Raw genomic sequence first — 14,317 nt, 5'->3', positions numbered from 1 at the left:
GTACTAGTTCAAAACAGTAAGTACTAGGTGTGAGAATATAATTTATGTACAACTTTAATTTACTACCACTAGAATTAATTATCTGAGTAAACCTTCACTGAGAAGCATGATGTTACAAGGCAGTAATTATCAAGTGTGAGGGGAACAAAATGCTCCACAGAGAATCTGCAGGGAGCTGCCATGCTATCAGTGAACCACTGTTTCAATGAAAGTGTTTAATATATCACAGGAATTCTTCTGTCAGTAAGCGGCTCTCGCAGAATGGAGAGCTAGAATTTAAAGAGAAGCCTCAGCTGCACTAAGCTGACTGATGAGTCACATGCATTGGAATTCATATCAGTCTCTCACGGATGCTGCAGCAAGGATGTCGTGCTCTGTAACTGCCTGCTATATGCTACAGTCACGGATGCTGCACAAAACTCAAGGGAAATGCTAGGAAAAGCCACCCTAGATTGTACAGTGTTTAAAACACATCATATGCAAAGTATCAGACTGTGCCATGAGCATGCCTTTGGTGACAGCACAAAACTAACGACTTCCTGAATACTTGACAAGTTATGCTAAACAGGCACATGGGAGCAGCAATACTCAGTGCTGAAGCAAGTACTGAGCACTCAAACTGCACCCATAGAGCTAGATTAATTCTTCAAGTGCTCTGCACAGACCAACAGCTTGAAAGATCTTGTTTATAGATGACTTGCCTATAGGCCACTAAGCAGGAAATCAATTGCCATTAATCCGCTTTGGGATATCTGTTATGCAAGCAAAGATGTTCGACGTCAATTCAGTGATAATTACTACAGTAGGAATACTACACTACCACGGTCAAAATGCATAGCTGTGAGATGGCCTTGAGGATATAGCTCAACATAAAGATAAGGGCACTTCCTGAGTGCAGTACTGAACTAATCACGCAGTTGCACTAAATCTGCCACCAAAGGACAGTATTAAAAATGTAATATGGAGACCAACAGCTGTTTTTAGAGAATCTCAGTACTGCAACTTAATTAGCTAATCAGATTCTTCTCTCTTAGTCTCCCTCCCAAAATGTGGGCCCTATCTTCTGACTAGCAATTAGAGCACAGAGCATGATGCAGCTGTATCGATAGTAACAAATTATTCAGAGTTATGGAGTAATTCAGTACTTCCTAAGCCAATAACCAGTCAGAGGATAAAAACTACTTGGCATTTGCATAACTGGACCTCATTCCCTAACAAATTTGGATACAGTGAATCATGTTTTTCACTCAGCATTGAAAGACACATACTGCATTGCTCACACATAAAGCACAACCTATAGAAATGAGCTTATTGCTTATTCCAGTGACGTATGGTACAGCAGCATAAGGCATTTCCAAGAAAATAGCACTTAGCTAAGGACAACTGGAGATCCATTTCATCATGAAGCCATATAGATCAATCCCAAAGAAACCCCTTGGCTATCATCAGTGTTTTGGCTGTAAACCAGAAAAGAGTAACTTAGCTTCTTGTTCACTTCTGGTGGACAGTGAGGTGGACTGGCTAGAATGGCTGAGTGTGAAAATTGCATGTAAAAGGTTAAAGAACACTGGTGCCCATTTATCTTTAATACATTGTGGAGAGAGATCCAGAAGGCTGGTATGACAAGCAGCCAAAGGAGAGAGTTGTACAGCAGCAAGACATCCTTGTTTTGGCTAGATAATGTGGACTAACAGACAATTTCTGCACTGAATCTTGAAGACCTCAGTGCCCAGAATAAGACCTTTTTCTCACATTAAACATGACTTGAATATTAAAGTTGACACCCCTAAAGATGATAATGAGATAAAAGGAGAACATGTTAAACATAAGACTATAGTTCTCAACTCTCCACTCAAATCCTGTTAAACATCACTCAGGAGAGGACAGCTAAGGTTGGAGATATTGAGGAAGTTATCCCTGGGGACAGAAAGAAGAAGAAATTGAAGACCCTGAAAACACACTAGACTGGTTGTGCTTCTCCTCCTCCACCCAAGATAGGGATGCCTTCTGGTAAACACTGCAATTTCATCTTTTTAATGAAGAATATCTGGGATAGTATTTTGCTAACATTACTGCTATGGCAATAAGTGCATTTATCAGAGGCAATTCTGAACTCTATATCTGTCGCTTTAACGAACTTGCTAGCAGTTTCAACTTTGTGAAAGTGTCTCAAAAGTCCTTTGGGGGCTCTTACAGGCAAATGTTCATTCTGATACAGGGCCACATACAACCCTTTAGACATAATCCATTGACCAAGCCTGGGACTAAGACTGGACCTAGCTGCACCTAGGCTCCTCTCTGACAAGGAGTTTAGAAAGCCAGAGGGTCCCTTCTGAACCTCGTGACTCAATAGGAGGGCCTCTCTCAGCTACACATCAGACTCATCCCCTTTATATGACACTGAGCTCATAGCTCCTGGTGCACAAAAAGCTCTCCATGAGCCACCAATATACCCTTGTGGCCAAGATAGCCAACATGGCCAGTAGGTTGAGAGAGATTATCCTCCCCCCTCTACTCTGCCCTAGTGAGGCCACATCTGGTGTAACATCTACAGTAAAATACTACACAGCTTACTTCATTGAAGGAGAAAGGTTGTTTTTATGTTTCCAAGAGGTTACCCTACAGTTCTTTTTGCCGTATTGACTTATGGTTGCAAATAGAATAGAGCAGCAAGATGTGACAAACCTATTAAGTATTTGATTCTCTGAAGGCATTAAAGTCTGCAATACATTTGAATGGCTGTGTTTCTGCATTTATACCAGTTATTTCACCTCTATTTAAAATCTCCCACACATATTATTTCTTAATTAAAATATAAGTAAAACAATCATCCCCTGCCAAGTATCATTTGGAGCAGTCTCATGATCAGCTACATACCAAGCTTAACTCTTGTCATTATTGTAGCTATAATTAATATGCAGATTAGCTGCTGTTATGTAGTATTTGTATTCACTTGGGATATTCTATTTTTCATCCACATGGCTATCTTCTTAGCTTACTTAATTGGCAGTTAAGTATTAAAAAAAGTTTATTCCCAAGTCATTTTGCATTTGTGCAGAGATCACTAAGGGAGATTTAAAGGCTACTGTCGTTTACACTGTGTACAAATCATTCATGTTATTAGCGGTATAGTCCTGTTCCATTGCTATTTCTTCACCTCAAAGTATTGACACACCAACCCAGAAAAGGTACTTAAAACAATAACCTGACAGCGACAGTAATCGTTTAATTATTTACAGGCTCAGTAGCTACAAGTAAGATAATACTATCTTTATCCACCCTGCTTGCCTGTTGTTTCGCAAAGTGTTTGTTATTTTAATTACTTGATGACAGGAACATTAAGTGAGAAGCAGCCTATTTTGTGATTTATTTTTTTTTTAAACTCGGTAAAACGGAAGAGAACACATGATAAGAAGGGATGTATGGGAATGAGGACTCACTGCTCTACCAATGGCTTGATACATGCCTGGACCAAAAACTTCAATGCTTTGTCTTTTATTTTAAGCAATAAATATTGTTTTAGGTTACACAATTGCTGGGATGCTTAAATGCTGTTACCTCAAGAAAGTAGATTTCAAAAAGGGAAAAGACACAAAAACGGTTTTCATTTTTTAAAATGTAGTCCTGCCTGCTTCACTTAACTCTAGAGTATCTGTAAAAACACAGAACTAATGCACAGATTATCCGTTCAACCCATCTGAGAATAATCTGCCTTTCTGGAAGCATAAGAAAACCAGGACACTATGAAGACAACTGCAGATAAGTTCAAAAATGTAGGAACCAGGCAGGTAATGTGAGGAAAAAGAATCGGGTTTAATCCTGATGAAACAAGATTTCTGATATTCCTGCTTATCTAATAGTATAAACAGCACATAACAAACATGAATTATCAACTGTGATGACGATACAGGAGATTGAGTCATGCTTACATCACACAAGAGGAAACAGTACCAGCCTTGGTATTCCACCCTAGAGAACAGGGTATAAGAAAGGGCCTGCTAGAATGGCAGTTGTACCTTATTTGATGTCTACAGTAATAAAATATAGTTTGGGGAATGTAGGAATGGGCTGCTCTACACAATGATGCTGAAAACTTGCAAGTTTATCTCTATTAGCTGCCCCTCAATTAAAAGCATTGCATTCCTAGAGTCTGCATTTAAGAACTGTTTTCTATCAGATCAATACCACTTTCATACTGACCACTCTTACACATTGGAAATCTATGTTTACATTCCTTTCTTTTTAATTCCTGTTTCCATAGAGCCACAAACAGATGCTATTTAAGGAATAATTTTGCATGAAAGACTATTTCTCCTGTTAGGCAGAACTCTAACGCTGAGTTTAAAATTATTAGACTCTTATCAGTAATTAAATTACACACCCTTCAATACATTCTCTCATAATTTTGTTAACTCCAAACAGGGGGGTTATATTTATATAATACCATAATACTATGCAGCATTCCCAGCAGCTGGGCAATGTACTGTATATGCAAGACATCAGGTACCTGCTGAATACATTGCCACAGCAGATGTTCCCTATCAGATGTATTTATCATCTGTAGTCTTTGTCTTAATAGTTACTAAGTACCAAATCTTATTCAGTGCTAAAAAGAAGCAAAACAAAGAAAACCTGAAGTAATTCACCTCTTCTACTACAAGATTTCTTCTGCACAAGATTTCACTGGAATTTTAATAAACCAAATGGTAATTTAAGAAATAAATAGCTGTATGGAGACTTATAAACCTCTTTGAAAAAAGTCAATCCTGTAGGAAAGAGAAAGCGTAAGTTAAACTAATTAAATGTGAGATAAGTAGTACTCTTATAAACTGGTCCATGCAAAGCGTTTCTTTGAATACTAGGTTCTTCGTCAATATTAGGTTACATTGACATCAGTTATCATACTGCAGCTAGGGTTTGGCTAGTTTCAAAGGATTAATTATTGATACAGAAAAAACATTATTCCATTCACAGAATAAAAGGAAACAGAATGATCTGTGGAAAACATGGCTGATGAGATAGCCAAGCATTTTTCTCTCATAAAATATTCACTAGCTACGTAACTTGGTGTTTGCAAATTTGGGAGGTTAAGAAAAATTTAATCCAAAATAGATTCTAAAACTTTTCTTATTAGTTTAAGATTGAGATGGTAAGCTCCTGTGAGACAAGTCTTTTAGTTTTCTGCACTCCTGCAGAAATTTGAAGCAGCTACTTGCCAGCCAGTCCTTACTTTAAACCAGAACCTTCCTTTCTGTGCTGACAAAGAAGGACAAAAAACCCCAAACAAACAAAAACCTACCAAAACCGACCCTTCACAGTGTAGAGTCTAGGTTGGAATACCAAATACATTTTTCTCTTTCTCCAGACACTGGCTTCTCTTTTGATTTTTGCATATATTCAGTAATCCTGACTGGTAATTTTTTTTCAATGCTCTTCATATTTCCAGTATGGGTTACTTGTATAAAATTGCCTTTCCATGTCATTGTTTTGATCGACAAAAACTGTCATAGTAGAGGAATTAACTCTAAAACCTTGACCTGAGAGACAAGGAAGATGAGGTTAGTAAAATACAGTGTGCAAGCCATGATACCACAGACAGCATAATAGTCTGTTAAACGAACAGTTCCTGGATATAGTTCTCACTTTAAAATACAAAACAGCAGATACCTATATTATCTCAAATCTGAGGAAAGCACAAAAAGACTCAGTTCAAAGTTTAAAAAGTTGCAAGTTAATGGAGGTGTTATGATGTAACAAAGTGTTATGATGTAACACCTCCATTGACCTAAAACAGCATTTCTGAGTAACTTGGAAGTTGGCTGAGGGATTTGCAAACCAGCCTAAGAAATTGAAAACATATTGAAGTCCCAGTTCTGCCACCAAATTTTTGAAATCCTCAGCCACATTATCTAGTCTCCTTGTATCTTCACTCCACAGCTACCGAACAAGAGTAATGATGGTTTCTGTTGCTAGGACTTCTAGCGTTCTGGTAGCACGCAAACAGCAGACAACACAGACATAAGAAATACAGTAAGACACATGAAAAACATACTGGTAAAGATTGTTGCACTAGCTATATAAGACAATTCAGTAACTAAAACAGAAACGTAAAAGGGAAGCAACGAAGACCCCCTGTAATTATAGTGAAATGAAAAAACATATTCTTAATACAGTTCCCATTGGAGTTACAGAAGAGTAAACAGGGGAGGGATACAGAAGGTTTGCATAATATGATTAACTAGCAATAATGAAAAACAATTAAAATTAATAAAATCACATTTAATGAGATTGACAGGGGAGCACGATTCTCACATAAAAATAGATGATAAAACCAAAGTCACTTCAAACTTCTGTGCATTCAAATGATTCTTGGTTCAAGTTAGTCATGGCTTATGGGAATTTTATGTAAGCTTTGACTGTAAGCTCAGAAGTTTGTGAAAATAATTTAATCTATATTCATTCATAAAAAAAACCTTAAGTTTTCCTTTGTTACTTCTGATCGTTTATCAGACCACATTTATAGAAATCATAGAATCACAGAATCATAGAATTGTAGGGGTTGGAAGGGACCTCAAGAGATCATCGGGTCCAACCCCCCTGCCAAAGTAGGCTCCCTAGGACATATCACTCAGATAGGCGTCCAGGTGGGTTTTGAATATCTCCAGAGATGGAGACTCCACCACCTCCCTGGCAGCCTGTCCCAGGGCTCTGTCACCCTCACTGTGAAAAAGTTTTTCCGCATGTTGTTGCGGAACTTCCTGTGCTCCAACTTGCAGCCATTGCCCCTTGTCCTATCCCCACAGACCACTGAATTACTAACGAACTTGTAATAAAACTTTATAGCAAGTTCATTTACTCTCTGCAATACATAAATGCACACACAAAATCAGGACAAGTCAGTGATGTACAAGTTAGGAGTATTTACTGAAAATATTTCATAAATTTTTAAACTAGCATTTAACCCATATCTATAAATTTATTTCCCTATTCTACAGTCGACAGAACATTTTATATTAATTTCCTTTGTGAAGATCAAATTATTATCACATTAAAAGCATTCCCTAAAGCCCCTGTGTAATTACAAAATAGCTGACGAGGGCAATACCTCTCCTTTCTGTGGGTCAAGCACTATACTGAGACTATTCTTTCCAAATGTATTCTAAAATAAACTTTAGCATAGCCATGCCAGTTCACTAATCTTAAATATGAAACTGAACTTTTAAAAATACATGAAGCAGTATCAGATGAGACCGAGTTACCAAAACTACAGAAAGGGAAGAGTTCCTTAACAGAAAAGCACAGAGAAGGTTAAGAAAGACACCTAGGTTTTCGGTAATCCTCTCACTTCGTTTTCTCCTATCTAATAAAAGGCATACAATTGAAAATAAAATTAATACAGACATTATAATGAAATGAACACTGCCAAATTACATACATCCTATTGACTGATTAATCCTGGAGAAAATTCTGTCACAGATGATAAAACATTTTAAATATCAATAATTCAATGAAAACTTATTACAACTAAAAGCATATTTCACTTACTGTCTTCACATTTTTTTGTGACACTATATGATCCACTGCAATCCAAAAGTCAAATGTCTTCAAAAATTAGGGAAAAAAAAGGTAAACAAACAGTGGGGGAATTACCTAACTTGTTTATCTTGATTAGAAGAAATACTTTAGGCTGATTGCTTATAATTTTGTTGTTGTTAACATTAAGTAATACCCAACTTCAAGTTCTTCAGTCATCACCTCTTGCCACTTTTTTTTACTACTGTGACAGTATGAAAAATACATTGAAAAATAATTCATTTGATTTTGCCCAACTTAAAGATGAATTACTAGTAAATCTTTTATGATCTATATGATCTAAATTATGAGTAGCTTAAAAACTCCACAACACACACAGCCCCCACCCCGGCCAAAAAAAAAAAAAAAAAGTACGAAACTATCTGGTAGAAGCTGAAATAAGAAAATTGTTGGAAAAAAATATTCTCTGCCAGGTATAATCAACACTGAAGTAGATAATTATAAGGTTCCAAATGTAGAAGATTTATTTCACTAAAAGATATATATATAAATACAATATAAAAAATGAGCATCAAACTACTTTGTCAGCAATATTAAACTTAGGGCATATTTTCATTTGCATACTTTCTCCACCCTGCTCAATTACATAAATTTTTATGTTACACACAGTACACTTCATCTCATTTTATTAATGGCATAAAGCTTTCTTGCTTGTGGTATCATCAGAGGCAGCAGAGAGAAAGAGAAGCACACTGGATCGTAGAAGGAAATTCTTGCCCTCTTCTGTGTATAACAGATGAGGAAACCAGTGCAGCTGCCGCCAGTAAACTATACACCGCTTCTCTCATGCCCAAAAGCCACAAAGCCTCTGTACGTTAGGAAACAGATTACACACCTTAAGGGACAGAGTACCAAAGCACTACTCCAAAACTGAGATTTTAGTCCTCACATAAAGAAATTAACTACTTGCTTCCTTGAAGTGTAGAATTCCCTAGAAAAGTTGGTGATAGGAATTTTAGGCCTTTATTTGATTAAAAACCATTTTCACATAGGAGGAATAGACTCAACACTTTTATTTTATATGCAACAGCAAATTATTAATATTGCGTAGGAGTATAAGCAACCTTCCTCAGTGCTGAGCCCGTCAAACAGAATTTATTTGCATTTGCAGTTTTAAAAAGAGATTGCTGTTTTTTCAGAAGGTTTTAGAGATAACAAGAAATAAGATGGAGGAGGGAGGCAGTGGTTTAAAAATAATAGACTCACAAATATAAATGCTTGGTAATATCATAAAATATACAAATCAATGATGATTTGAAGAATGCCAGATAATCATTCCATCATCTGCCCAACTGACAAATCAGTCATCTCTAAGGCCTTTTTTGATTCAAGAGTAGTATATAACATTCATGCTTAATGTATTAAAATTATAAAGGAAATCATAATTAGTTAAAAGTAGCTCTCTAAGATATAAAGCCATATCAAAGGCTTTACTGATGTTGGAAATTAAGTTCCAGTGTGCAGCACATAAGTATTTGAAGAGCAGCAGGTCAGCCAACAAGTAATTAAAAATATTTAATAGCAGACAGGTCTTCTAACCTCAGAAATTACAGTGTAATGTAGCTTTCAGACCAGAAGAACTTTCTGGGAATGAGAGTTAGAGAGCACACAAATGTACAGGAGTCGTGCCGAGAAGGATCTTGGGTGTGTTGGTTGATGAAAATCTCAACGTGAGCAAGCTAAGTGCACTTGGAGCCCAGAAAGCCTATCAGCTTTGGGCTGCATCAACTCAAGCATCACCAACATGTTGAGGGAGGTGATTCTGCACCTCTGCTTAAATAAGATTCCACTGTACTCTTTCTAGCTCTGGAGCCCCCAACATAAGTTCATGGACCTCCTGGAGCATTTCCAGAGGGCTACAAAGATGAACAGAGGCCTGTAGCATCTCTCCTATGAGGACAGGCTGAGACAGTTGGGCTTGTTGAGCCTGGAGAAGAGAAGGGTCCAAAAAGACAATCTTTTAATAACCTTACAGTACCCTAAGGGAGCCTACAAACAAGCTGGAGACTGCTCACAAAGGAGTGTAGTGATAGGACAAGGAGTAATGGCTGTAGACTGCAAGAGGGTAGATTTAGATCAGATATTAGGAAGAAAGCCATTACAAGAGTGGTGGGGCACTGACACAGGTTGCCCAGAAGAGCTGTGGCTGTCCCTTCCCTGGCAGTGTTCAAGGCCAGGTTGGATGGGGCTTTGGGCAACCCGGTCTAGTGAAGGGTGTCCCTAACCATGGTGGGTTTTGAAGTCCCTTCCAACACAAGTCAGTCTATAGTTCTATACAGAATGAGAACAATACCAGTTAATTACCTTTGACTTTCTTCATTTTAAATAACAAGACTAACTGTCACATAGATCATCTCCTCCTCTTGTGTGTGTACCAGCGATACACTGCTAGGAATTGATGCATGACTGTGACATTAAACACAGCCTTTGTAAGCAATCAGAAATGGGACTACTGGAAAAGAGAGGGACATGGTTTCCATCCTTAGCTATGTTAACACAAAAAATTATATTTAAGACTTCTTGGTTATGACAGGATTAAATCTGCCTGTGCCAAAACTTATAGATGAAGCTCCTACTCTAAAAGGTCATTTTCTAAATGAAAAGAGCAACTATTTGAGGTTGCTCAGAGTCCTGAATGGTGAGAACCAGCTCTGACAGTTGTATTAGCTGCAGCAGGCACATGAGGTGCTTAAAGGCAGATATTGTTGTGTCTCATGAGCTTGCCAGTTTTGGCTTCAAGATTATCAAACCAGCAAATACTGCATCTGTCAAAAACATATCAGCTCTGAACGCTGACTCTGTTGATAAATTATGCACGATACTGCAACCACTTATTATCCACTGACCAGGAAAAATAACAAACAGAGGTGAGAGAATAGATCAATTAAGTTTTTAGCTCCTTGTCTAAGATTAAATAATAATCAGAAAGGAATGAAAGGGTAATAATTGCTAACTCATCAGAGGCATTTTTAATTTGCTTTAAGGGAACAGAAGGTGACAATGGTCACTAATAAAGGTAATGCTATGATGGGCATTTCAGTCTTGAGAAGGGGTGGAAATCAACCAGGTCCTTTGTTTACATCTGACAGTTTTGTGATAATCTGGTAACTTTATTGCAGGGCCTAGAACTCCAGGCTTTTCTTTTAAATTTTATATAAATTATTTGGTAAATGAGTTTGCAGCAGCATAAAGATCAAACAGCTCATCAAAGCTGGCTGTCACACTAAGCGCTATTCACAAGCTGTGTTTTACAGAACCTACTCATCAGCTTAAAGCTTTAGGGTCTTTCTCCATTTACAGTGCTGCATAATTACCTCACACATCTTCCCAAGATGCAGGTGCCCATCCTAATTTATCTGTGAATAAGACTCACTGACAATCTCATCCAAGTATCACAAAGTTAAAAATAAATTACCTTTAGTACTTCTAAATAGAAAAAGGGACTTACTTAAGCCCTAGTAAAGAAAAAAACCAAATAATGATTAATCCATCAGTCAGTAACTCACATCTTCCAAATATCTGACTCAAGTTTATTCAGGAACAAGAGACTGAAGCAATACGTATTACTAGAGGATACATTTGAGAAATAAATATATCTCTCTACTTCAGATTCAGCTCAGAAATCAGAAGAAAAGTCATGAACTAAGATCAGCTGTATGTTCTAGTTTAAAAGTATGACTGTGATCCTCACAACCTAGTTTAGCAAGGGAAATAGGATCTGCAGGTTATGAAGGCCGAATTCATATGCAACATGATTCCCACTTTGTCTGCAAAGACACAGCTCTAAGAAGAGCATTCAAGGATATTTTTCTTCCTGGTCGACTCTCTAAATTCTCACTGCCACCATGGGATGCACTGTTCATAACTTCATTGCCTGATTTTAACAACACTTGTAAAGTGCTCAACACACTAAAAGTGATGTGCAATACTTTACATTCAATTTCTGATGATGCCCATACTGTTTTACTAGATCTGGACATCTAGTAGCTCTCACCCTAGGTTATAAAAAATTTCCACTGAATAAAATTAACTTCCTGTGAAGAAGAAAGCTTCTTCCTTACATCCTTATTAAGATTTTTGTACTATGTTGCTTCAATAAAAATTTACATCAAATCTATTTTAAAGGGCATTCTGTGGAAACATTGTTATTGACTGGATCAATAGAAAGAGCTGTAAAGATTTGAACAAATCACCTTAATTCAGTTTTCATTTCTTCAGGGTTCAAAAGTTATAGAATAATTTTATTTCCTCTAAAACCCCACCACTATTGCCATATCAATTTAGGTTCAAATCACTCCACATTGTTAACAATTGCCGTTCATGCAGATAATCCCATGAGTAACAGAAAGCTATAAACTAAGCGAGCTTTCCAAGCTCTAATTCATTTTTATAAAGCAAAGAGCGTTTTATGCTAAATTCCAAGGAATTGCCCCAAACAGAGGCTAGTGTAAAAACCCAACAGATCAGTAATGGATCTACTTTCTATCAGCTTTTTTCCCTAAACTGATTAGGTTTGTCCACCACATGCACCAAACCTACAAAACTTTAATGCTTTTACAGGTCAGGAAGTCATCTTTTTGAGGTGCTATTTAAGTACACACCACATCATTAATTCTCTTGCTTTCTTGATCTCCAGCAATATTTTTGTGAATATGGCGCTAAAGAGCTTCTTTCTTATCTCTCTTATGAGAATAGATACAATTCAAACAGAAAGGAGGAATGAATGACCTCTTACTCCCAGCTCTCAGAACTCTCACCAGCAATGTTTCCCATTATGATCAGCTACAGCAGCTGTTAGAAAATGAAAGCAAACTCTGTGAAAGACTGTAGCGCATTTTTTAAACATAATACCAGTCAGAAGAGGGGAAAAAGGAGGTTAGATTTTGCTACTAGCCATCTCTCTGGATACTACCATCTTTGGAGAGATTATACCTTAGAAGAGATTTTAAATGCTGTGAAGTACCATGTGAAACCAAGTTCACCATGATATCACTTTCTTCAGAACCATAGAAGTACAGAGATAAAGCTACTGATTCCTCTGACTGTGTTTGGATTGATGGCAAATTGAACACAAGTCAAGAGTGTGCCCTGGCAGCCAAACGGGCTGTGCTTTAGGAGTCTTCGAGCACAGCGTACCTAGCTGGCCAAGGGAGGGGATTGCCCCAGCCTACACTGCACGGGTCCAGCCCCATATGAGCTTCTAAATAGTACAGTAGGAAGTGTCTGCTGACAAAGTAAAATATGCTACGAGACAAGATTTATCGCGTCAACCATTTATTCAGCAGAGAGGGAGGTTTCATCCTTCTTAATGTGGTACTTTCTATTTGCTTGACTGAGAGTGGGTGGTTTTGAGGCAGTGTAGTTCACACACATGCACCCATTCAATATATAACAATTTTTCATTTAGTGTCCACAAGTTTGGCCTCTACTTTCTTTCTGAGCATCTTCCACTCTTGCCATCAACTGTGGTGGCACTGAGTATTGAAAAGATAATTAACATCAGCACACATCTTTCTGGCTGAAACTCCACTAGTCTCCTGGGGTGATGGCACATGTTTTTGTTACTTCTCACGTCTTGTATGAGCCAATATTAACCCAAGGAGCCAAAAACTGAAAGCAAGAGCGACAGCAGGAATAATATTATGGTCCAACGGGCATTGAGGTCACTGTTTAACTAAATAAGGCATTCATGGGAAGATACAGACAAAAATTACCAAAGGGGTTACACAGCCTTTCAGCTTGCTGGAAAGGTTGTGGGGTTTTTGCTTAAAAATATATATATATATATATATTACAACTATATATACATATATATACTATATATACATATATATAGTTGTAATAAAAAAATTAGCAGTACTGTGTTTGGCAAGGCTACTGCAACTGGAGCACTGGAATAATAAAAGCTACCAGATACAGTAATCAGACTCCAGGAGAAGGATGAAAGTTGCATTGCTCTGACTCGTTAAATGTAAAAGCAAACATAAAGGAATTGCCATATGCAGACACAGTTTGATGATGTACAGTTTCTAGGAATGAGGGAGGAAAAAGTAACTGAAAGCTGTATCAATTCAATTTTAGGTTTTTATCAGCATGGAAGTGGCTTGGAGTCCGCTTCATTAATATTTCTGAAAAATAAAATGTTTTGCTTAGTAAATTTAGTGATCATGTTTAAGAACTTTATAGGAAACTTGGACCTCATGTATTGACAGGCAAAATATTCTGCTAGTGAGGCCAGAATTCGAAGGAAAATTGAACAGTACCGGGATTGTCACAGGTTCATAACCACATGGTTTTGGTTTATGTTAACTTTCTCTGAAGATGTATTTAATACTATAAATGAACATTTTTAATGTATTTTGAAATAATGACCACTCGAGGAAGAAATTAAACTTCAAACTGAAAACTTTTACACACGCTCAATATAGTAACTACTTTAAATTACACAGAAAATAAATTATATATAATTTTCTTAGTGGTTCTAAGGAACAAGTTGAAGAAACTCATTTGCTGTGACAGATTTTCAAACCATAAGAAATTCTATGCTAATAAATTTCTTACAGATAATCAAACTATTTTATTTTGAAAAACTGAAGCATGTCTACTTCTTAAAAAAAAAAAAAGCCACACAGCTTTCACTTTCACGCGATGGTTTCCATCTATTCTATTCAGTTCAGCTTAAACATCTTGCAAAGAGTTTACAGACCTTTTAACAATTAATTCT

General features: G+C 37.1%; 1 protein-coding gene across 2 annotated transcripts in view; it reads right to left on the bottom strand.

Moving 5' to 3' along the window:
* The window catches only part of KCNMA1 (potassium calcium-activated channel subfamily M alpha 1), a gene marked incomplete at its 5' end in the record, with an annotated part of 459,986 nt that overhangs the window by 336,845 nt on the left and 108,824 nt on the right, over positions 1 to 14,317 (bottom strand). The gene's annotated exons all lie outside the window — the stretch shown is intronic.

Source organism: Gallinula chloropus (genome assembly GCF_964237585.1).
Source record: "Gallinula chloropus genome assembly, chromosome: 5".
NCBI lineage: Eukaryota > Metazoa > Chordata > Aves > Gruiformes > Rallidae > Gallinula > Gallinula chloropus.
The sequence above is the reverse complement of the archived record's forward strand: the minus strand, read 5'-3'. Positions and strand labels throughout refer to the sequence as shown.